This window comes from Mus caroli, chromosome 11, assembly GCF_900094665.2.
Source record: "Mus caroli chromosome 11, CAROLI_EIJ_v1.1, whole genome shotgun sequence".
Classification (NCBI taxonomy): Eukaryota; Metazoa; Chordata; class Mammalia; order Rodentia; family Muridae; genus Mus; species Mus caroli.
This window is the reverse complement of record NC_034580.1, coordinates 31,824,113-31,848,744: the sequence shown is the minus strand read 5'-3', so window position 1 is coordinate 31,848,744 and position 24,632 is coordinate 31,824,113. Positions and strand designations below refer to the sequence as shown.

General features: G+C 42.9%; 1 protein-coding gene across 7 annotated transcripts in view; it reads left to right on the top strand.

Annotated features, from left to right (window-relative positions):
- Positions 1-24,632, top strand: part of Tenm2 (teneurin transmembrane protein 2) — a 928,441-nt gene that overhangs the window by 667,615 nt on the left and 236,194 nt on the right. The window lies entirely within an intron of this gene.

The following is a 24,632-nucleotide window of genomic DNA, read 5'->3' as shown; positions in this document are numbered from 1 at the left end:
ATTATCATCCCCCCCAAATCCCCGCCTCCATTCCCACAGTAACCATCTAGATTTCTCTATCACTGGGTTTGAATGTAAACCAGGGCTCTGATATTCAGACAGCATTGGTTCCCTAGAAACTCGAGAGAAGGATAGGTGTCCGTGTACACAGAGCATCTTGACCAGGGAGAAAGTCTGACCAGCTCATTGATTTTCAGAGCTATGGAACAGAAATGGGATTAAGAGGCCAGAGGCTACAACATGGTCTTCATCCAGACTCAAACCCTCATGTACAGTTGACTTGTCTGGCTTCCTTTCTTTTCCTCTGCTCAGCCTTCGTTCTCATCCCACTCTTGCACTGAATTTCAATAGAGTCCCTGTCTTGTGGCAGCAGCCTGCAATCCTGTGACTTAGTGTATGGGAAAGGGTAGCAAACGGGGTAACTTGCTGGGGTTCCTTTCCTTCGTGTGTGTGTGTGTGTGTGTGTGTGTGTGTGTGTGTGAGATGAATGTTCATTTGCATCTGTGAGGTACCACCATGTAACTATGGAAAACAGCAGATGTCTGGGAGCTCAGAGGCAGGGTGCCACGTGCACATGAGCATCCTGGGCTGGACACAAAGCCTGTTCACAGTTCCTGGCCCTGACAAAGAGCCCCATTGCCTCTGCTCTGTCAGCTAAGCTTGCCAATGGCAGATCTCCTGGCCCAGGCAGAGGCCATGGTGGTGTTTGCTAAAGTTTATTTGAAACACTTGCTGGTTCTGGCTTGCTTTTAGGGCAGCTATGACAGATCTCCCTGGTTTGGCTGTGCCATGTTGCAGAGCAAACCTATAAAACACCAGCTAAAAGAGGCTGACTCCAAAACAGTTCCAAACATGCAGGGAAAAAATCTCCTCCCATTTAGGAAAAGAAGACAAGGCATTACTGATGCTGTCTAGGCTGGCCTTCTCTCTCTCCATATCGGCCCTCCTTGCTCACTCAGCAGTGGGACTCCTACACTTAATCCCACCCCTCTGACTTGATAACTGCCAGAGAGCAGGCAGCCCCAGAACATCCCAGAACATTTGCCCTAAGCTCACCTGATGGCAGAGAGGTATAATGGTATGCCTCTAGAAACTTGGGGCCTTCATTGGACACACAAACTTTATATGCCCCAGTACAGGGGAATGCCAGGGCCAAAAAAATGGGAATGGGTGGGTAAGGAAGTGGGGGGAGGGTATGGGGGACCTTTGGGATAGCATTGGAAATGTAATTGAGGAAAATACGTAATAAAAATTATTAAAAATTAAAAAAAAAGAAACTTGGGGCCTTGCCCAAGTTAGACTAGTAGAAGCCAAAAATCAATATACAGTTTTTATTGTCTTCGACAATATAATTATGCTTGCCCTACTATAGAAAAATAAACATTTACATATTCCTTATCAGCTGTATTTATCAGTAATCTCCTCTGAAATTGAGGATGCTGACACTCTGGGGAAAGGAAATGAGTCATGTTTGTCTGGGGTTTTGCAAAACATTTTGCCCTCTCAACCCTCTGGGCCCAGTGGGAACTGAGGCCTGACATTCATCATCCCTAATTTCAAGTCATGTCTGCTTCTCACCTCTTGATAAAGGATGGAGCAGTGGATTGACTTGAACTGCACTCCACCCCCACCCCAATCATCTAACTGAGATCTTTGGATTATTAGAGGGAATTTTGTGTGAGTCCCCAGGTAGCTGTTTCAGGGGCTTGGTGGAAGCAAATTGAATGTGCCTTTAGGGTCTTTGCATGATTTGGCTTTGTGTCAGAAACTTCAAAAAGGGTCCATGTGCTCACTTCTCAGGCTTAATGTTCTGCTGGGCCAGTGGGCACCATGGGGAACCCAGATATAGAAATTGAGGCACTGCCTGCCTCTGCCAATGGTGTCCCTAGTGTGTCTCCTCCTCCCCTTGCAGGAGAGAGATAGATGGCTAGCTCCTGATTTATTGAACTTGATAGTTAAAATATAATAGCTCTCTGTAAGGGCGATCGCATAAATGGGCAACTGTGTGGTGAGAGTTTAATGTTTTAATCGAGTGTGTAACTTGTAAATGATGGATTAGAAAACATATTTATCCTTAGTCTGGAGGCTACTAGAGGCTGGGCCTGAGCATCTTACTATGGTTTATTGGTTTATAATCCATCATTCCCTATTTTGTATGCTTTAGGGAAGATTATGCTTTGACCCTGGAGTATTGAAAAATAGTTTATGACTCCAACTGAGTGATGTAACTGGCCAGTTTGCCCAGTAGTGATGACGGTAAAGGCAAAGGCGGGGCTATACACTACTGTCAACTCCTCCCAGAGATGGCCAGAGATCTGCAGGCTCAGCGAGGGGTCCAGATCCTAAGTGCTGACATTGGACCCAGCCATCCATTTCTCCGTGGAGAACCGTTTGCCTTCTGAGCCTTGGCTTCCTAAGTACAGCATGAGGGCAAGATAGTTATTTACGCACAGAATCTCTGAAGTACAGTGAGGATTAATTAATGTGTATAAATCACTTTGAAGATGAAAAGCAGTATATTATTAATTACGAAGCTGCAGGGGCACAAACACTGCATGCCAAACACAGAGGCGAGTGTTGCAGGGCACAGGCATTGATTGTACCAACCTAAAACGAGCCATCGGGGAAAGACAGACGTGGAACCTAAAATCCCAGGGCCCCTGTTAAAGAGACAGGCACATGCAAGACCTCAGTCCATTCTGGTTCACACGCAACTCCCTATTCCACGAGAACATGACAGGTCCTGAAATTGAAGCATCAGCTCCAGGACATTTATGGGCAGGCAGTGGGTTCAGGCCTGCCAGGCACTATGACAAATAGGTCAAATTATCTTTCTTGCATGTTCAAACCCGTGGAGAGAAGCCTTTCCAGAAGCGAGCAATTTGGAATAGCTTTCGCCCCGTGATGAGTTCTTCCATATATCCAGGCATGTGAGTAGGTGTAAAAAACAGAATGCCAGCCAGCCCTTGAGTAGATTGGAAGACATGGCCCTTCACTGACTCTGGAAAGATTCCCCCGGTGCCTGCTCATGCAGCTGGGGTAAGAGAACTTCCATGGAACATTCTTCCATCCAGGCCTCTCTGTGCCAAGGTCCCCCCAGTGGAAAAACACCCTGGAAGAAATTACTCTGAAAAGCAGCAGGAACCATCATGAGACCACTCAGCCCCTGGCCCAAACCAATCCTTGTCTAAGAGAGTTTGGCTGGGAAAGGCAAGGGAGCCGCTTTTGTGGGAGAGGACTTTCTTCTTTAGGTAGCTCACGTGTTTTCATTGCCCACAATGTCAGAAGTTCCTCCATATTCCTACGTTTTCAAGTCATATAGAGTCAATATAAATGATCTGTCTTTCATCTTCCTAGTACATGTAACACAACAGGAGCTGATTAGAACCTTCATCCTGCTTCAAGCTAGATGCATTCCTGATTTAAAAAAAAAAAGAACTTTTATATAAAGCCAAATGATGATTCCTTTTAAGTCACATGGCCCAGCCACCAACATACTCTGGAATGGAAGAGGAAATTTAAAATCATTTGGTAAACACTGCTCTGAGACTAGTCGTGTGTCTGGCTAATAGCAGCCAAGTGAGGCGTTATAGTCTTCTATGCCTCGTTCCCCTGGTCTTCTCATAGGCGCCCTGTCTTTCCCACAGCTCCCCAGGATTGTAGTCATCCTAAACAATTCATCCTAAAATGAATCCCAATAATTCCTCTAGTGGTGTCAATTTCTCTTATGCAGTTCTACCTTTATTCACAGAGAATATTGGTTGGTTTTTATTCTCTTAGTATCCTCTCCTAACACAGTGGGCAGAAGCTGTACCCCACCCCACCCCCAACCTTCTTCCCTATCCTCCTGTCTTTTGTTATGGAGGTCAGCAAGCTTTCCCATAGAGAGACAATGGTGACTATTTGGGGTTCTGCAGAATTCAGCCATTGTGACTCAGATAAGTGGCTGGGGAGCATATCCACAAGTGGCACTGAGCATCATAGGTCACATAAGTTCCATGAGTCACAAAATGCCATTCTTCAGATTTTTTTTTATTCATTAAAAACAATTCTTAAGTCATGTGCCAGACGCAAAGAAGCAGTAGACTAGATTTGACCCAAAGGCCAGAATCTGTCAGCCAATCCAAAGCTTTTACCACTCATTTGCTAATAACGTCTTTGCAGGGTGAAATTCCATTGCTTTCTAACTAGTAAGAGTGCAGCCATGAATCCACCAGAAATGGAACCTGTGACTGCCGTGTTCTGATGCTGATATCCTAATCCATAATAAATAACTATATCTGGATACCTGGCCTCAGACAAAACATAAGGAAAGCAAGCAATGTTTTAAAAAACCTTCTACAGAAGGTTCCATCCTAAAAATATGGCTTCTAACTAGACTTTTGAAACAGTTCTTCCGCCCACTGATGGAATACCACATGAGGGGAAAACTACCACCCGTTTTGCTACATGATCCGCTACCCTCCACTTTTGTCACCTCCCACCTCCACGTGGTGGTTTGAATGAAAAGATCCCCATAGACCCATAGGGAATGGCATTTAGTAGCTGTGGACTTATTGGAGGAAATGTGTCACTGTGGGTAGCCTTTGAAATCCCAGATGCTCATGCCACACCCAGTGTGACATTCTCTTTCTGCTGCTTGTTCATCTGGATGTAGAACTCTCAGCTCCTTCTTCAGCACCGTGTCTGCCTGTGCACCACCATGCTTCCCGTCATGATGATAATTGACTAAACCTCTGAAACCATAAGCCAAGCCCTATGCATTGTTTCTTCCTTCATAAGAGTTGCTGTGGTCATGGTATCTCTTCACAGCACTAGAAACACTAAGACACCTCACTCTTCTGCAATAGCTTTATTATCCTGTTGGAAAACCTCACTCTTCGTTGAGGTTTTTCCAACAGTATAAGAACACTATTGGGCCATTTGATTTCAACTGCCTTCTTCACTCGGGTCAACATTGGACTGGGTCTCATTTCCTTAAACTGCACAGAAGTTTTTACAGAGCTCCCCATATCAAGGGAGGAGGATACTTCCAACACATGACTCTGCTGTTAAATCCACATGATCCTAGAAATTCTAAACTAAGAGTCCACACAGTCATTCCTCATGACATACAACTCAATCTGTCATCCTTGAGTTAGAAAGCGTACTTAACCCTTCTCAGGCTTTCAGATGCTCCTCCACATGACCAGGAAGGGAAGTCAGTAGAGTAAAAGATAGGAGCTTATATGTCATAAAGTAATCTTAAATTACTCTTTAGCTCTTCAGATCACTGCCAAAATTATATATATATATATATATATATATATATATATATATATATATATATGAATGATATTAGAAAGTCACCTTGTCTTGTTCACTGCTATAATTCCTGCTAAATATGAAATACTGTGCGTTAAGCTCCCCAGCTCTCTGTCTTCTGCCATTCTAACTTTGATCTGTGAAGCACGCGGGCCATCAACATGTCAGGATGTTAAAAGTGTGGTAATTTGGGGTGCTTTCAGTTTCTTTTGAAAACAATGAGAGATTATTTTCTATGGAAACTAAAAGCCTACCGTGTGTTTAAAGTTGCTACACTTGAAAATTGATATGTTGAGACTCATACTTGATGAATCCTGCTTTCTCGGCTGCTATTTTGTGTATTCTCATCTCAAAAAGTAGAACAGGTTTTAGAAAAAACATAAAGAAAATGACAGCAAATGATGAGACTCCGAGGCTTGCCTGGCATCCTTTGTGAGGATGCATGCAGTTTAGGAACATCGCTGGTGGTCTCGCTCAGACCCATTGCGCATAGGCTGTCTAGAGAGATGGTAAGCCCCACCTCCATGACTTACAAGTCACAAGGTTGCCTACTGTTATCCAAATGGCAGAACGCCAAGTGTTAAACCTGAGCAGTCCAGCAAATAGCATTTCCATCTAACTCCCTGTCCCCAGATGGTCCAAAGGAAAGAAGAGCTATGCACAAATAAGTCAGGGGACCCAGTTAGGCATTATCTGTTCCGATTGTATAGCTGAGGGTTCATCTAATAGATATGCTAATGTGCTCTTAACCGGATAATAAAGTCCTGTCAGCGCTTACACACCAGCGAGTCTTTGGCAGTGGGATTGTCATTTCATAGTTGTACTCCTAATTTCAGAGGGCCTGTCAACTTACAGGAAGAAAATTAAGTCATTCATTAGCTAGGCCTCTATCACCCACAGCCACATGTAAGTAACATTTGTGCCTCTTGTTTGACATTGGACATAAGTGAGTTCTGCTTCTGAAAAGGGAGTGGCTTCCTTATGAACATGTGCGTGCAGTTTCAAGGGCCTGTGCCCAGATACTTCAGGACAGTCAGTAGATATGCCAACCTGCCTTGCTTTCTTCCCAAGATCCCTGTCCAAAGTCCAAGGAGTGGCCAACACTAGCCATTCCTGCCTTGTCTGGTAAGAATGAGAGCAAGAGAGAAAAGCCAGGTCTGCTCAAGCAAAATCAAGGAGGGACAGGTACAACTGAAAGTTTGTCCTACAAGGACTGCAGGGAACCAATACTGGTGTCACCTTCTGGACCAGGGTTCAGTCTCTACAAGGACGAGTTGACTGGCTGAGCATGCTTCATCTTCTGTCATCTCCAAGTTGCTGCCCAAGGATTTGCCCTTCTCACTGTCTCTGAGGCAGTTATCACTCCAGTAGCCATCACATCTACAACTCACAAATGACTTTTTAAAAATGTTTCCCATGACACTGGGGATTGACCCTGTGGTAGGCAAATGCTCTCCCTCAGAGCCATGCTGTGCGCTAGTACTTTTGCTTGGTCTCTTCGAGTAGTAGCCAGGCCCACAGTCTCTCTGCATTCCACAGGGAGCTTTTGAATTCTTCATTCCTTAAGTCTTGTTCATTTCTTCATTTCTCCAATCATGGGCACAGATCTTAATGTATTCTCCATAAGTGTTGTTTTCTTCTGTATTCGGTCTGTAGCATCATGGTAGAAGTCCTTGTCCTACTGTGGGTATCACACCGGAGCTGACATAACAGAAGATGCATCAGAGAGGCCATGTTTGGAATGTGTGCACTTGTGCTCTATATACGGTTTAGTATTACTGGCCCTTAGTTTCTTGTCCAACCAAACAGAAATAAAGCATCTATTTATGAAGATGCTTCAAGCTGAAATGGAGAGATGTCTCAGCAGTTAAGAGCATGTAATAGTTTGCATAGGACCCAAGTTTCGTTCTCAGCATCCATACCAGAGAGTAGGGACTTAGGTGTAACTCCAGTTCCAGAGGAATTGAGCTCTTCAGGCAGCTGTACGTACACACACGCATACACCTACACATACACTTAAAAAATAAATCTTTAAAAGATTGATTAGCACATAGAGAATCACTCTGTCAATCTAGTTCGTACATGGCCAGTTGTGTCCTAGTAGATATGCCTCCCCAAGAGGAGAAGGTTCATTAAACTGACTCCATTTCTTTGCATTCATCAACTTTACTTTGTCTGTTTGGGAAGACAAAATCACAGACCACATGGTAACAATGAGTAGACAGGTCCCAATAACTTATAACATCAGCCAGAAGATACTATTTGATTGATTCCAGACAGTCAAAAACATGAGAAAATATCTGAGTCTTGGAATGATTGCCATGCGAAGCCCTGGCACACACCAGGAGCTCAGCTATGCTGTTATTGTGACTACTGTATTAGTTCTTACGCTGTAGGCCAAGTCTAGTAAGAATAAACTAGGCTTGGGAGCCTGTGTATCCCACAGCGGTGACTAGCCCTGCCTCGCTTGTAAAAGGCAATCAAATATTTGTTGAATTAATGAGTTCTGCTCAGGATTAGATCTGAGTTGGATCATTTGTGACAACTCCTTTCCAAGTACCCCAAATCCCTAATCCCTGGTTTCGCTTGTCCTGTCATGTGAAAGGTTTCTGGCTCCCTGACATTGTAACAGCCATTGTGGCAGTCCCGGTTGCATTTCATGTTAGCATTTAGGCAATGGAACATTGGGGAGGCTGTTTAAAGCTGTATGTCGAAGCTTTCATCCGGAGGCCTGTGCTTCCCTGGAAGGGAGGGCACCGCCTCCATGAAGCAAGGAAGTGTTCCTGTCTGGCAAGCAGCCATTGGCATTCACATTACAAAAGCAGAGCAGAATTCAGCAGGAGTTCAAGGTGAAGAAGCAAATAATGGCATAAATCTGAAAGTCTGTTTGCTGTTGCTCCGTAAATGAGGACGCGAGCACGCGGAGATATGAATGCAGTCACAGTGAGGCACCAGATACAGAAAAGAACTATTCTATGGCGAGTTGGATCTGTGCACACAAGCCATATACAATCTTTTGTGTGCCGAAATGCCCTGCTCAGCTATGTAGCCACCCTCATATGACAGAGATCTGACCCAAAGCAAACTCCCCAAACATATGTATTTCTCTTAAGGTCACCTTAAACCAGGCTTCTCATGTCTGCCGGGGAAAATTCTATTACCTAAAATTCATATTCTGATTGTGATGAACAAATATAAAGAAATTGTGCCCGGGCCCTGGTATCAAACAAATCATTACGTAGATTGATATCTCATAGTAAGAGCCTCCATATCAGGAACAAACAGCCCATCGACTGTATTAGTACATTTAATACTGCCATAAAAAGAGGAGAGTGCATTACATGGGCTGCTAATTTTATTTTTTATATCATCAACTTTTTGGCCTCAAGTAAATATTAAAATATATCAGAAACATCTAACAGCAAGGTTATGAATTGGCATTAAAAATTTTGGGAAGGGGGACAGGAAAAAAAAAATACTCTCCTCCCCTCTTGGAACCAGAGAGAAATTTATAAGAAACGGAATGCAGCACATTTCAACGCTTTTTACTGCTCAAAAACAAAGGGAGGGGTGAAGAGGGAGGGGCAACTTGCCCTGGTCTTTCAAGGCTTTTCATCATGGCTTTCTTCACAGCTGTGAGGGAAGGGCCTTCCCTCGGGCTGGGTTTTCAGTCAAGTTAGGTCATTTGTGGGAAGATTTGTGCAAACACGTTTGCCTCTCCCCTGGGGACTGTGATCTTTCGAGAAGAAGGACATATTACCTTACTTTTGCCTGGGCGGCCATGATGCGATTCTCTCCGTTTGCTGACTTATATTACGCCATAAGCGCTTTAAAGTCACCATAATGAAGTTTAGATTAGACGGGCTTCTGCTCCCCAGAGAGAAGGGAGTGGCAAGCAAGGCCATCTCCTCCTGTTCCTCGGGCCGTGATAAATGCAATGAAATCCTTCCAGGAAATTTGGAGTGCCTGGGAATTAGATGCATTTTTTTTTAAAAAAAAATGGTTTTAAAACTACTTTATGTCCTAAATTTTATCACCATAGACTTCTGGGGGGAATTAGCTAAATTTAGAGTATGTGTATTTAAATTTTCTTTTAATAACAAGAGTTACAGACTTCCTGAATCTCGAGAGAATTGTGGGGTTACTGTCTTTCCAACGGGGGTAGGGGGGGAGAAATCTTATAATGTTGTATGCTAATATTATGTATCACTAATTTATGTTAATTTGAAATTTATTAAGAGTATATCTATAGTCTTATATATGTGAGTTTATGCCTTTCTATTGAGTATGAAATTTTATTTTGCCAAGTGATTGATTGGTACAGGAATCTGCTGACCAATCCCAGAATCAAGGACGTTTTTACTTGGCTTTTCCCTGTTCATCTAAGCAACCCCATAAAAGTGTACAGTTAATAGAAGTTCTAAAAAGCCCGGAGTAAGTTATGTTTTGCATAAGTGACTACAAGTCTAACGTTAATCAAGCACATAACAGTGATAAAAGGCACGAGTTCCCTATTTCTCAGGACCATCAGGGGACAGAAGCGATACTAAAATGCTTTTTATTAACTTATTGGTATGAGTCAATGGCCCATCATCATCTTTCCCTGAAAGGTGGAATGGCTGATCATTCCACTGAGAGAAAGTAAGGACATATCTTGTCTCTTGCCATCTAGTCTGTTAGCAAATGACAACACTGTCACCTCCCTTAAACTTTAAAATTTTAAAGCTTCTAAACAAACAAAACAAAAACAAAAACCTGTCCTCTGACCAGCTTACAGTTCTTGGGACATCAGGAGCCAAAAAAAAAAGGGGGGGGAATTCATATCAAAGAGAATGGGATAAGGCTAAGAACTAAAGAAAAATACATCGACTCTAAATAAAGCATTAAGCAACAATGAAGACTATGAAATTCTATATCAAAGAGGATAAAATATGGAGACACTAGAAAAGTATAGGAAGACTGGCCCCCAGAATACCAAATTATATATAATATTCTTCCCAATCCAACCAACATACTGAGAAGAAAAGCAGCCATTGAGAACAGAGGTGATGTCACGCCCCCTCATCTGACATCATTAAGTTTTTGGTTCCCTCGTGAACTACTAAAATAAACAATAGTGGACAGCTCCACATTTATCCAAATAATCCAGAAAGCTACCGTGATAGAGGAAATTGAGTTTATAGACACAGCAGGCTCTTGCCTAATAGATGAGAGTAATGTGTCTAATGCTGCGCATCAATCTATATTTCAAATATATTATGAAGGGGACTCTAAAGAATAACTCATCCTGCAAAATCGTTTTGCACTGAGGGTGGTTTATCTTCTGTTGTGTCTAATTGATATCTATGTAATTCGGCCCTTGGCTACTGAGAATGATGTGGAAGAAAGAAAGAACCAATGTGACGGTTAGTCCCTAGGGGAACACTGAAAGTTGGGATTTCCAAATCACATTCACCCTCAGATCTGGTGTCTTAGAATGTCCCTTGGAAGCCAGACAGTAGCTGTGTTTACTTTGTCATCGCATGAATGTGTTCCCAAGTGTCTTCAATCCTACTCAAATGTAGACAGGAGGAGAACCGTTTTAGACCAGTTCTCTCATTGCCTTGCTTAGCTTATCTCTGTGGCATTAAATGAATGTCTACTAGACTCATTTGAAGTCACCCTACAACATAGCCTCCAACGCAATGCAGTGGATGAAGGAACTGCTATTGCTTAACCAATGTCTTTTTATCCTAACTGGGCCACACTAACAGCACCTCACTCCTTGGTCATGATATAGCAAGAGGCTGGGGACAATAACAGAGAAAAGAGGGGAGACAAGTGTCTCTGTCTGGCCCAGGTATATAGGCTCACACCAATACACACCCCCTTCAGCTCTGACAAACTCTGCCTTCAAGGTTCTTGTCAGAAGCATTGTTTAATTTTTGTGGTTTTAGTGGACACAAAAAGGATCAAATGAGTTTATGGAAAAGCAGTGATTATTCAGTGTATATAGTAAGAAATTATCAAATAAGCATAGTTAGCATTTCCATCCTTAAACATTTATCATTCCTTTATGGGAATGTTGGGAGCCCTCAAACACCTCTTTTCTAGTTCTTTACATCCTATAAATTGTTATAAATCACAGCTACTTCAGGATGTTGTGAAACACTACAACTTGTTCCTCCAAAATATTTCCGCTCCCATTATCCACTTCTCTTTCTTCCCCCGCATCCCCTCCATGTGCACATTTTATGAAACCCTTAGCTGGCAAATTTGGTGTGGCTTCAGTAGAGCAGCTTCTGGTCCTGCTTGCACCTGTTCTATCCTTCTTAATGTATGTTGGCATCTGAACAGATAGAGATGGTACTGCCTCCTCTGCCCCGTCCCCTGTCCCAAACATCGCACCATCAGCCATCTTTGAGCAAAGTCCTCATTCATCCTTTCTGTCACATTTAATTTTTAATAATAATATGCAGAATAAGAAAAGACCATGCAGTTAATTTCATTTGGGGCTTTTTAAAAATTTACTGATCTGTTGAGCTGTGGCTTTCTCTCAGCCTCTGGCTCCCACACCAATGTCCTTCCTTCCTAGAGTAGCTGGGGTAAAGGTACTGCCTAAGGCCCTATGGTTCTGACCCTGTCTTGGAAGAAATGTCTTCATTTCTTTTGTGAGGATGTGGTTGCTGACTGCATGGTGTTTTATTCTGCTCTTCAGAACTGACAGGAATTAGGCCTCCCAGAAAGGTCAGCTGACCACACAGAGATGCTAGCTGGATTGTAATGAAATACTGATGGCTTCTTTTAATGTCAGAGGGAAATGGGAGAGTGGAACCACAGAAAGAGCTGAGATTAGATTTGCCTTGAAGGAAGAAAAATTGTCTGTTGTGATTTTATGACTATGGGATTTATTAAACAGCAGTGTGCCAAGCCGAGGGAGAACTGTGTCATGGCATGGGAAAAACAAAACAAAACCCAAAAACCCCAAAACAAACAACAACAAGAAAAACCTGAGGTCACATAGAAGCCAAGCATATCTGCATTCTCTTGTCAGTCATGCCTATACCCTTTGAGAAGTCTCTCTCTGGCATACACTGCCAACTGCCCTACTTTCCCCCCCTCCCCCAAATCTTGCTTTGCCCGTGACTTCCACAAGACAAAGCAGGATATCCAAATAAAAACAAAACAAAAAAAAACAAAAAACAAACAAACAAACAAACAAAAAAACCCAACAACTGAGGAACTGGGGGAGTACCAGAGTGGTTGGAATTGGCTCTAAGCCTGTAGCATCACACATTTTGGAACTCACTCACCAAGAAGAGTATTATACAGTAAGCATTTTATTGGAAGAACTTGTGTGGGAGTCTGTTGGTGAAAATGTAGAGACAGACTCTGAGGAAAAGAAGCAAGGCATGAACCAAAGAAACATGGAAAAGGTTCTTGTCTTCTGTCAGGAATGCAGTCAACTCTCAGCCAATATTTCAGGCTGATGATGGGCCAATGGGGTATAGACCCTAATGGTGGGGAATATGTTACATGCCAATGGAAAGAAAGTATGGCGAGAAAAGCAGGATTCAGAAGAAGGGAAAGGTGACATGAGAGAGCATTCCTTTGTGTAGTCAGAATGTGTGTGTCTGTGTGTCTGTGTGTGTGGTTATGTATATACATACACAGATACACATATGTATGTATATATACAAACATATGTGTAAATTCACACACATAGATAGATAGATAGATAGATAGATAGATAGATAGATATTCCATCGAAATAGGCAAACAGAACGAACCAAATGAAGACATAGGGAAGCACTAGTTTTCATTGTTTATAGAACAAGAAAGAACCACATGTTCACTCGTAGCCTTGCCAATAAAGGGGAGCTTACTTCATGGTCAGTTCAGAAAATCCTTTGACTGAGATTAAACCGGCTCTTATTTTTCCACTGGAAGATGAGGCCATGGTTTTGGTGTATCTGTTCACAGTCCTGTCCTTGGCATCCTAAAAGACTATCCATTTATCTTCAGAAGCCGGAAAAAAAAAAGTGCGTGCTGAGGTGGGGGTTAAAACCCATGGCCAGCAAGGATTAAGTCGCTGCAGACACTCCCGGTCTCCACTGTGCAATCACAGAGGAGTCTGTGGGAGGGTCGCCATGGTGTCTTGATGGAAGGGTTTCCACCTGTGCATAAAGATTCTCCAGGTAGCAAAGAATTTTGACTTGAGGCTTTAATGCCTTTGAATGCGCATCAAGAATAACACTGGCATGCTTTCTCCGCAGCCTTGGAATCCTAAAATAAATAATAGAAAAATTGTGATTTAAAATATAATTCCAAATACTAACTGGGCCCCGCTGCCTAGGTGAGTAATAAGCTTCAATAAATGTGTGACAGGCACAAGGCTCTTCAGTATGAAGAGTAGTGAGGGCTCAGAAATAGAAATAGGTTTTTCATTACATGAGGGATTATGTTCAGCCTGACTGTGGAGCCTGTTCATCGGGGCCTCAGCTGCATCCTCCGCCTGCGGTCGTATTAACCAGTAATAGTAAAACGGGTGACGCACTGCCCAAGAACAGCGATTTGTTTTAGGGAGGAGAAAAAGGTCGCTTTCCCCTGCTTAAATCGGGATTACCATTGTTTACCACACACTTTCCCTTAAACTCCTATTCGGCTGCGCTAATGAGCTGCAATCTGAGTTGGTTCCACCTGGGTGCCTGCTGAAATTTGTGAGCCAGACAGCAGAATGGTCTGATCAGGGACACTGCTCAGGACTGGCGTGGGCTTGCCCACCCTGGCTCACCGGCAGGCACTTTCGTAGGGATGTTTTAAACGTCATAGGAAGTTTTCGCTTTGAGTTTCAAGCAAAACAACCTTGCCCCTGAGCTTTCTCAGTTCAGTATCTGAAAATGCACCTTTTTTTTTGTGGGCTTCAGGACCAACATGGTTCCTGGAGAAAAGAATCTATGTAAGCCATCTGACCAAAGAGGCTAAGGGGTCCCCAAAATGAGTGCTATTTGGGATTTCGGAAGGGCTTAGGAATACCTATGGTAAGGAGGGTGGATTATCAAGTTGAGAGAGCCTTCCTTTTTCACACACTAATAGAGAGCTCTTTTCTTGAGCCAATGACTCAAGGAAACGACAGCCACCAAGGACCATTGTGTTTACCTGGAAACCTGATTGACCACCTCCTTCACAATTCTCACTGTGAGGCCTGCCTGGGTAATGGGGTCCTCCAATGAAGAAAATCTGAACTTGCATAAGGAAGTTCCAACCTCAGCCCTGGTTAACTGAGTGCTGATGGGTACGTAGATTAAAATTCCTGAGTTTTGTTTTACTTAACAAAAAGAAATGGTAAGTAACAGCTATAATGATAGTGTTATGGTTCTCATGGTTATTCTATGCAAAGTTTAAAGCAGATATTGATTTTTTTAATTATTTTTTGCTTGGTACATAATCTCATTAGAGGGAAAACACATGGCGATGCTAAATTGGAATTTGGGGATTAGGCTATTAGAATCCAGAAAAGAGAGGAAACCCCTGTACATGAGGATGACTGGGTGGAGGAGGTCACAGCTTAGCTCAGTCCTGGGAAAATAGATAAAATGGAACCAGGAATGGGCCTGGAAGCCCTTCAGACAGTGAAAAAGAGCAATGAGGAAGATGAAGACTGGACTTGGTCAGGAAGGAACAGGGCTATGAGGACACCTGACTCAAACAGTTAAAAATGGTAGCGGAGATAGAACATCACCAGATGATAGATGGTCTTGAAATCTGGCAGGAGGTTTAATTTGATTAATTTGGCAATGGGGAGGTACTCTAAGTTCGTAAGTGAGAGTGTAATGTGATAAAATTATGACATGATTTCATGTCAATTACCTGCTAGAGGCTCCATAAATATTTATTTGCTAATTGATTGAGGATTCAGGATAGACTGGGGGATGGGAGGGGAGACGGGGAGACTTCTCAAATGGCACTGGCTGTAATCAGTAGATGTGTGGTAGTGATGGCCCATGAAAGAGAAGACCCCACAAACATTGAGTTTCAGAGAGACTCTGAGAGAGTTTGCTTCCAACCAAAGAAAATCTGGGTTAAAATACAATTTGTTTTGTGTTGACTGGGGAGCTGAAGAAGAGAGAATTTTATAATACATCTTTCAGGGTATTTTTTATTATTAATTATTATTGTCAGAAAAGGAGAACTCTGAAAAATTAAAAATTAACACACAATCTTTAAATCACCACTCACTTTTCTAAAAGCATGGTTGGCCAAAGCATTTTTTATTGCTATGTAATTCTACCAGGGCTGGCTGGAAGCCATTCTTTTTTAATGCACTCAGTAAATCTCTGTGCGGTTTCTTTATTATAAGAGAACCCTTTGATCCGATGAAACCCATCAAGACCCCTTCTGAGGCATTCACTTTGGATTTTGTGTGAATGTCTGTAGAGAAAAAGAAGGGCAGAACTAAGCTAAAACTAAACTCTAAAAGGCTAACGAAATTCTGCCATAACACGGTCCTTATATGTAATGCAGATCTTGGAAACCGAGGAGAAACGTTGGGCTATACCCACTGAAGCTCAGCATACTCATTTATAAATAGAAAACACACCCCAGGACTTGAAGGCACTTGCCTTTTCAGATGCAGGCTGTGGTCTGGAGAGGCTGTCCCATTGCCCTGTTTGATTCAGGGCAGGGAAGCTGACAGATGAGAATCTTAAAAGAAGAAGCTTGCCTTTTGATCAGCTGCAGGGGAGCAGGTTGGAAATGATGACGAATCTGCTACATAGGCACCGTATGAGCAGCTCGTGACTCTAACACATCTGCCTGTGTGTGTGCAAATGAGGCTGACTCACTGTACCCAGGCAGAAGGCTGAGATGGATGGAGTTGGTTATGGCTTTGTGGATGTGGGCAGAGAGGGCTCGACACCAGGGAATGAGCCTTTGCCTTCCTCCCCCCACCTCCACCTGCTTCACACTAAGGTTTCCATTTATTTTCTGTGCTTTAACATCTGACTGAAGTGTATGAAGTGCCCTCTCAGATGTTAGGTGCCCAGAGTCAAGCATAAACCAGCACGCTCACCTGGGCAGTTTGAAGATTCATCTCTAAACTAACCAAGGTGATTTAGGCTCTGGAAGCACTCCAGTGTGTGCCATCCAGATTCGCTGTGTGGATGATCCTAAATTTAGTCTGTAATTGTGTCTCTGTCTTTCTTTCTATCTCCATCCTTTTTGCACCTCTTCAAATCTCCTTATTGCTTCAAGGCATCAGGAAACTAGCTTTGGCCACAAAGCTAGGCATCCTATTTCTGCCTAGGTTTTTCAAAGTGGTGCCATATTGCTAGTGGCACCATGATTTACGCAGGGTACCACACAATTCATGGTACATAGCATCCTGAATCAGTAGCCATTTAAACTTAGTTAAGACCAAGGTCAGACACATACCTCCTGTACTTGACCGTGCTTGAGAGGCCAGACCACAGGGTCTGATACACTCAGCCCTACAGCCTGCATGTTTTCCTCCTAGCAGAGACATCACTGGGGTTAGATCTTATGTCTACATGAGGTTTAACCATAATGTACATTCCCTTCAAGTCCATAGCTCAGGCATAAATGTAGAGAGGAATTTTATGTTGTATTTAAATATGGTAGCTCATCAGACAGGTTAGACAATTACAGCATAACTATGTTGTGTCTGATTGTGGTCTTGTACTGACAACACTCTGAAACCCTCTTTGAAATACAAAGGGAACCTACTCTTAGGAATTCAGAGATTGCATGAGGGCTGTAAGACATCCAGAAGAAGTTTAGAGTGGAGTTCGGAATGAAGTGAACAGGCTCTTAACCGAGGGTAAAGTTGTGAGAGAACAGCTTACACTGTTCTTACGAAGCAACTTGTCATTTCTCAAGTGTATAATGAAATAATGTGTATAATGAATTTTCGTGTGCAGCAGCCTCTCCCTCGAGTTTTGGCCTCTTCAGTGCTTCACAGTGTAGCAGCTGGGTCTCTTAGAACAGTATTTTGCAATCTTAAAACCAAAAGACCCAACAGGAAATGTAAACAAGTGTCAGTTCCAAGACTGCTCATATATAACTGAATGGGAATTCTGGCCAATGTGCGGTGTGTTCATGGAGGATTCTGAAAATTAATCAGTGTTGAGGAAAAGAAAATCCAGATACAACGGCTGCCTTTGGTCACTCCAGTGACTGGCAACTCTTTTATGATCTCTGTATATGATGAGAGCAAAGGGTTTGGTGAGTACAGTCTGTGAAATGGGAACAAATACCCCATAAATATTCAAATTGAAGGTATTACTGAACACTATGGCACTATGAGGTGCCATCTCCGACTATAGCTGCTTTTCTTAGCCGTTCTTGTGTTTATCCTTTTGACCATAACAGCTTTATATGAAAAGGATGGATAGGAACCCGTAAGGCCTTTTTTGCACCCTATCAACTAGTTTGTGCTTTAAGATGACTTGTTTCAAAGAGACCTTTGGCACAGACTGATGCAGTCGTCCTAATAGTATCACTTCTGACTTTGCAGTCTAGCTGGAGTAATAACAGGTCACCTTAGCCTTTGCTCATTAAGGAGGTAGTCAAGGCCCAGGGATGTGCAAAACTATTTCTCCATTCTTGCAACTGTGGTCCTGGATGCAGTGCATTGAGGACCACTTACAAGTTGTCCCCAGTGAGATTCACTCAGCAAGATCTTTGGTACACCAGGGTTCAGTTGCCCTTCATACTAGCTCAGTGGGTCACCACTCTACCCATTTGACAATACTGAACAATGTCCATAGAAATTATGAGTTGTCACTGGTAGAGGATGATAAGTGTGCCCGGGGTGGGGGAGGGTCAAGAATATTGCTGATTATCCTATAGGCTCAGAACAACCCTTAAAGAAAAGATTACCTGACCCAAAGTATCAGTTGTACCTGCTGATTTATAATTGAATATCCCCCCACTCCCTTCACTATCACATCCTTTAAAGGAAAAAAACAAAACAAAAACCAGGCGCTTTCTTTTCTCTTGGTATTATTTTTTTTTTCATGATCATTGTCTTCATCCTTCTTCAGCGGAGGCGAAGGGAAATGTGAAGTCTGAAGAAGTTATTTGAACAAAGCTGGTCTACTCAGTCCCATAAGAAGAAGGTTTGGTCCCTCTGAATCTAGGTCCATCCCAAATTTCTTCTCCATGATATGTAGCCCAAAGCAGTTATTTGTTAAGGACCTGTTATGTTCAAAAACTCCTCATTCAATATCTAACTCATTGTCTCTATGACTCTATCTTCCTGTTTATAATTAAAGAGACTCAGATAATTAAATGGTTTGCTAAAGGGACATATAGTTGGCGCTTTGGATTGGAGGATCAAAAAGAGTTAGTTCCAAAGTTCATGTTTTATCCACTGCAGGAGCTCAACAGCTGGCTCAGCAGTGCAGAGTATATGTATTGTTCTCACGGGAAGCAAAGTTGATCTCTGGCTCCTCTGTCCACGCACAACCTCCTGTAACTCCAGCTCCAGAGTATTTGTCGCCCTCTTCTGGCCTCTGTGGGTACCTGCACTCTTGTGCACATACCCACCACATGCATACACATAACCTTTTAAAAATAAAAATAAATATTAAATAAATATTAAAAAGAAAAGATGGTGTCTTATAAGAAGTTCTTTCACTCATAACTTACAACATTGTCAGTCATTTAAACTGCGGGCTGGCTTGTAAGTAACATTGTCAGGGTCCTGTGCTGTTCATGCTCCCAGCAAGTTGGACTCTTCCTGGTCTCCATATTGCTAATACCTGCCTTTGGGCCACTTTACCTGGCTTTATAACCTTCCTGTCCCCTGGTGGCTAATGTTACCCCAGCATCCGAACCATCTTTGAGGAGTAGGGAGAAAGAGGAAAGGAGAGATTAAAGTTTTATTTCACCAGAAATAGACAATATCATTTTTCCTCCAATACACATACAAATGAAATACACAATTTTACTTAGATCTCATGAGTCAAAACTATGTCATATGGATGTCTTTTATTTCGGGAGAGGCTAGGGACGTTTTCCTAGATCCACTGATGGAAGGCAACAAGGGAAAAGGTGCCTGGAATGATCTGATGCATTCAAAACCCAACAGTAACTGATTTAAGTGATTTTATACTCAAAAGCCAAGTTTCTACATCTCTGAAGATAGATTCAGAATAGCTATTTCTAAGAAATTTTCCTTTCATACGTCTCTAGTGTGGTGCTTTTGGAAGATAATGTGTTGATCTGCAAGGGCTGCTATAAGGAATACCACAGACCAAGCAGCTTGCAGCCAAAGGTCATTGTCTCACAGTTCTGGATGCCAGAAGTCCAAAGCCAATGGGAGTTAGGCTCCCTATAAAGACACTAGATCTGAGCTACGATAGCCTCTCTTCTGGCTCTAGTATTTCAGTAGCTTGAGACAATGCAACTCCATCTTTAGATAGTGTCTTTGCCTATCTCTATATCCAAAATTTCCTTTTCAATAAGGACACCAGGCATGCTAAACTAGGGCCCACCCTGAAAAGCTCATCTTAATTTTGTCACCTGCAAACACACTAATGGTGAAGACAGCCACATTCATAGGGACTAACATCATGGGGGGGTGAGGGGGGAGCACACAAATGAATATAAAACAAAGATTTTTCTAAATCTGCCTTAGTATCTCATTAGTAATTAATGATGACTGGAACATTTATTATATTCTAATAAATTCATATCATTTCTTATTTAATCCTTATAATGACCAGATAAAGTAGCAACTGTTAATTTTTTATCTTTAAAAACAGGAAACCAAGGCAAAAACTATTAGGTGATCTGCTCAACGATGAGTAAGGAATATGGCTGAATATCAACGGCATGAGGACAAATTCTTCAGTTCTTACACTCAAAGATTCTGTAAATATTCTTACCCATGGCCATCTTCACCTCTGATATAGGAAGCCTCTCATTCCTAGATGTCATATAGGAAAGGTAGTGAGGTGGCTCAGTCAGTAAATCTGTTGCCTATGTTAAAGCTGGGAACCTATATAAGAGCCAGGTACACCTTGTAATTCTAGCTCCGGGGAGACAGGGACTAGAGGATCACCAGTACTTACAGAACAAGTCTATCTACGGTGAGCCCTGTGAACAGTGAAATCCAGAGATAAGGGGGTGAGGTGGGAAAAAAAAAAAAAACCTAACATTGATCTCTGAGCTCCACACATGCATGTATAGGTACTTGTGTGCATATGTGCACAAGTGCGAGCATACACACACACACACACTGATAAATAAGGTAGACAAGTTGATTTCCTTCAAGCTTAGAAATATTCCTTTCGAAAAAGCCATTCTTTGCTTCCTTAGAAACACAAATAAAACACTCTGTTCTGCACTAGGCATAATGGTTTCCTCTTATTCAAATGCAAGGCCATCTGTGCAAAGTATTTTATTTCATCATTCATTGAAGTTCACTTAAAAGACGAATCCACCCTTAATGGAACAATGAAGTGGAAAGATTCCCAAACTGAAGGCAAAGGACTGGAGAGTGGGGGAGGCAGGGTCCTCTAGTTCTTGCCACCAAACCCTTGCCCTGAGCCTTCTGAATGAATGTAGTTTTGTTCTGATAACCAAGGAGGAAGGCAGCCTCCAGGGACCAAAATGAAGCAACACTGTTTACAGCCCAAGCATCCTTGAGACTGAAGCACAGTCCTGTGCTTAGCCATCATGGGGTTCTGGTACAAACTGGACAGACTCACACAGACACTGCAGTGACTGGACAGCTCTATAATGGATCCCCTTGTTCTAAGACAGCAGTGGTCGCTTCTTATGGTCTTTAAAACTCTGCCCCAATCCTCACTGCAACACTGCAGCAGAGCTCTACAGCAAAGTGCTTCTTATTTGAGCCAATAGAAGCTTCTAGAGTCAGAAAGGGGATGTGTTGCACACAGAAGACCAAGGCACTTCTCATCCTAACCACGGCAACTCAAGTCTGTTTAGTTTGAGTGAAGAGAGTGCTTCAGGTGGCTTCTTGGAGGCTCTCCCCAGCCTGGAGTTTGTCCACTATGTGATCACTCTTCCTCCATGTGCACGGGGGTGGGAGACCCTTTCTGCTTTCCACCAGTTCTCTCAGTTAGTAAACATCCACGGGAAAAGTGCATCCCAATTTTCTCCTCATCATTCCTGAAGATAAAAAGCCTTCAAGTAAGAAAGGACTAATAATAGCAGTTAACATTTCCTGCACATTATTTTAAACGCTCGCATCCTTCTAGAAGAGATGAGGAGGGTTGATCCTGCTTGACAGATGGGAAAACTTAAGTCTTGGAATTTCCCAGTGACCTACCGAAGCTCCAGGAACCAGAGATAAAGGGCTTGCTTTCTATCCCTTCCTCTGTTAACTTAAAGGTGTCGCTGTGAAATAAACAAAAACACTTACCTCCTCAGGGACTTGTTTTCCCCCCAAAAGAGCAATAATAGCATGTGTGCAGCTCAGTCCTTGCAGGCAGTAGGCTTTGCCTGCGTTGTAACAGTGAGCCACGCTGTGGGGTCCCACTGTTTTGATCTTGATTTTTTTTTTATTAAGGAAACTGAGGCTCAGCAATGACCTGTAGCTGGTGGAAGGTTGCACAGCAAGGTGCTGGCTGAGGAAAACATCCATCCACCTAATCATGACATTCTATGGTCTCCATGCAGGTTGTCCCCGCGGCCTTTCTACTCAGCATTTTCTCTTTCCCTTGCTTCCTCTGAGTAAGCTTAGTACACAACACATTGTTTTTCTCCCCAAATACAGCTTCGTCAATAGAACGCCCCTGTGACATTTCAAAGGGTGTGTATCGCCTCCATTTTGTTCCCACATTACAGACTTGGGAAAAATGGGGTGCAAAGCCTTAAGTTATCTGGATGCATCGGGTTCGGGGAGCACAGAGTAGCTTCAAAGCCTGCAGAATGTAACACCCACATCAACCTGAGTTCTGTGGGCCTCACACTCAGAAGCACAGTTGTGGTCAATCTAAATTAAGTGCTTAATAATTGTCAGAAAGAACAAGAGTTGGCTTCATAAGAACACTGGACAGAGCCAGCTCAGGATGGCGCTAAGGGCGTCTCCCCACAGGCACTCTGTCCCGACCCTTTCTCTCGGCCTTGACCATTTGGTGGCTTCTTTTCCAGCCCTAGAGGTGTGAGAAGCTGAGGGCTAGTGAAAGGAATACAGGCTGTCCGGTCTGCTTAGACCTGAGTGTGGATTCAGTTCTCATTTCAGTCTCCCAGAGCTTCAGATTATCACTCGAGTGTGAAGATAACAATGCCCACCCTTGCTGAGTTATCATTCAGAGTAAACAAAGTGATAATTATAAAGGGCTTTAATAGCTAATAGGACTAAGGCTGTTATTTTTAGACTGGCCACCTCATTTGCATGGGCTCTCGGTGGTGGTCTACTGGGAAGGTACAACCTGCATCTACCCTGTGTTTTCTTGCTGTTCATACATGACATGTACATTCTGAAGCCTGCCCCACCCCCCAGCAAGCTGCAGCATCTTTGGCTGTTTAATTTGTATTGGGAAGTAAAAGATGTAGAGGAATTCTTCATCTTCTGGGAGCATCAAGGGTTCATCCCTCAAAGAGAAGGGGGTCTCGGGTGACTCAGTCACCATTCTGGGTGTCTCTGCAGTGGGAACAGTGGCATTTGAGGCATATAGCGGTGAATCCCAGGAGCCCCTATCCAGTTGCTTTGGTTTGCAGATGCTGGCTTTGAATTATCCCTTCTCTATCTTAGCACTTTGTACTTTCTCATCTCTCTCCCCTCTAGAGCTCCTGCTTTGTAGCCCACTGTTAGGGAAAGATGGACTCTCTCGGTTTACAGTTAAATTTTCCCTCCTTCTGCTACATGGAGATATAAAGTGCCCGGTAATACTTCAGACTCGGGAGTGGTGTTCTTAAGAAACACAGCATGCAAAATGGCTTTGAGATCCTCCTTCCTGTAGACATGCCAGAATCCCAAGACCCAGTCCCTTTCCCTCTCTGCCTGATCCTCTTCTCCTCCTCCTCCTCCCAGCATCAAGTCTGGATTCTTCTCTCTCTGAATTTACCCAGCTCATATAATTTGCCTTTTCATTTTGTGAATGGAGATAATTTATGAATAGAAATTACTTCCAAATGTTTCAAAAATATTTTCTAAGCATTTGCTTAGAAACACAGTCTTAGGAGCTCCCCACCGAACCCCTCCCCCTGTTTTCTTCTTTCATAAAAAAGTAAATATTTCTAGGGAAATGGAGCCCGAGGTAGATGGGTTTGGGGTGGCTTGCTGTTCTTGGATATCATTTACTGAAAATATTTTTATGCTTGTAATTGCTAGAGTAACCGCAGGTAAGATGTATTGACACATACACACACACCCCGAGGTAGAAAAGGCCAAGGGATATCTTATGTAAGCTCTTTCCCCTAAAAGTCCAGAAAATATGGAGGGATAACATGGGAGGGAAAAGAGGATGTTCCAAATGAGTTATGGAAGCATAGCTTGTCTGGACTTTTTGGTGAGTTGTTCCCTATATCAGTATTTTAATTTAAACACTTATTCTCATGACTGAGTGATGTTCAGGCTCCTCTCACACATGATGGGCCTCCTTCGTAGTATAACCATTCAGCAAACATCCAGACTCTGTCCTTGTCTTTACGTGCTAACACCCTAGAGATGATATTCCCAGATCTCTTTCACACACAGCGTGAAAAGAGTTGTACAGTCATCTACAGCATAAGACCACTGTGGCCACAGCAGGGTTTGATAGGCAATAGGGGGAAAAAAAGGGAGAGAAAGAGAACAGTTTAAATTATCAAGGAGCACTCCAGAGAGAGGGCGGTATTTGGTTCCTCAGAGGAAGGGTATGTAAGAATTTGGCAGCAGGACAAGGTTAAAGAAATTCATTTCTGGACTGAAGAAACCCACGTTCAATAAATAAAAGACCAAGGAATCATGGTTTTGGGCATCACAAGATGTTGCAATCTGTCACGATGGTTAACACTGGAGTCAAAGGATACAGAGAACTGAAGGATTGATGGAGATTGGACTGAAGGGCATCATCACAAAGATGCTTCATACACTACAAATGTGTGCTTGGGTTTGATTCCTAAGTACCATGAACCTTGCTGAGAATTCTGAATCAAAGAGAGGACCAGACAACGAAAACCCCATGCAGAATGTGGTGCATGGGTCAGTACCCTAAGCAGTGAGAGCTAAGTGTGTGAGTTGGAAGCCCAGAGGAAAGGAAGTTTGTTCACAACCAGGACAGCAACAAGACAAGTAGAGTGGGCAATTATATTTGAGAGAGAGAGAGAGACAGAGATAGAGATAGAGAGAGAGAGAGAGATAGAGAGAGAGA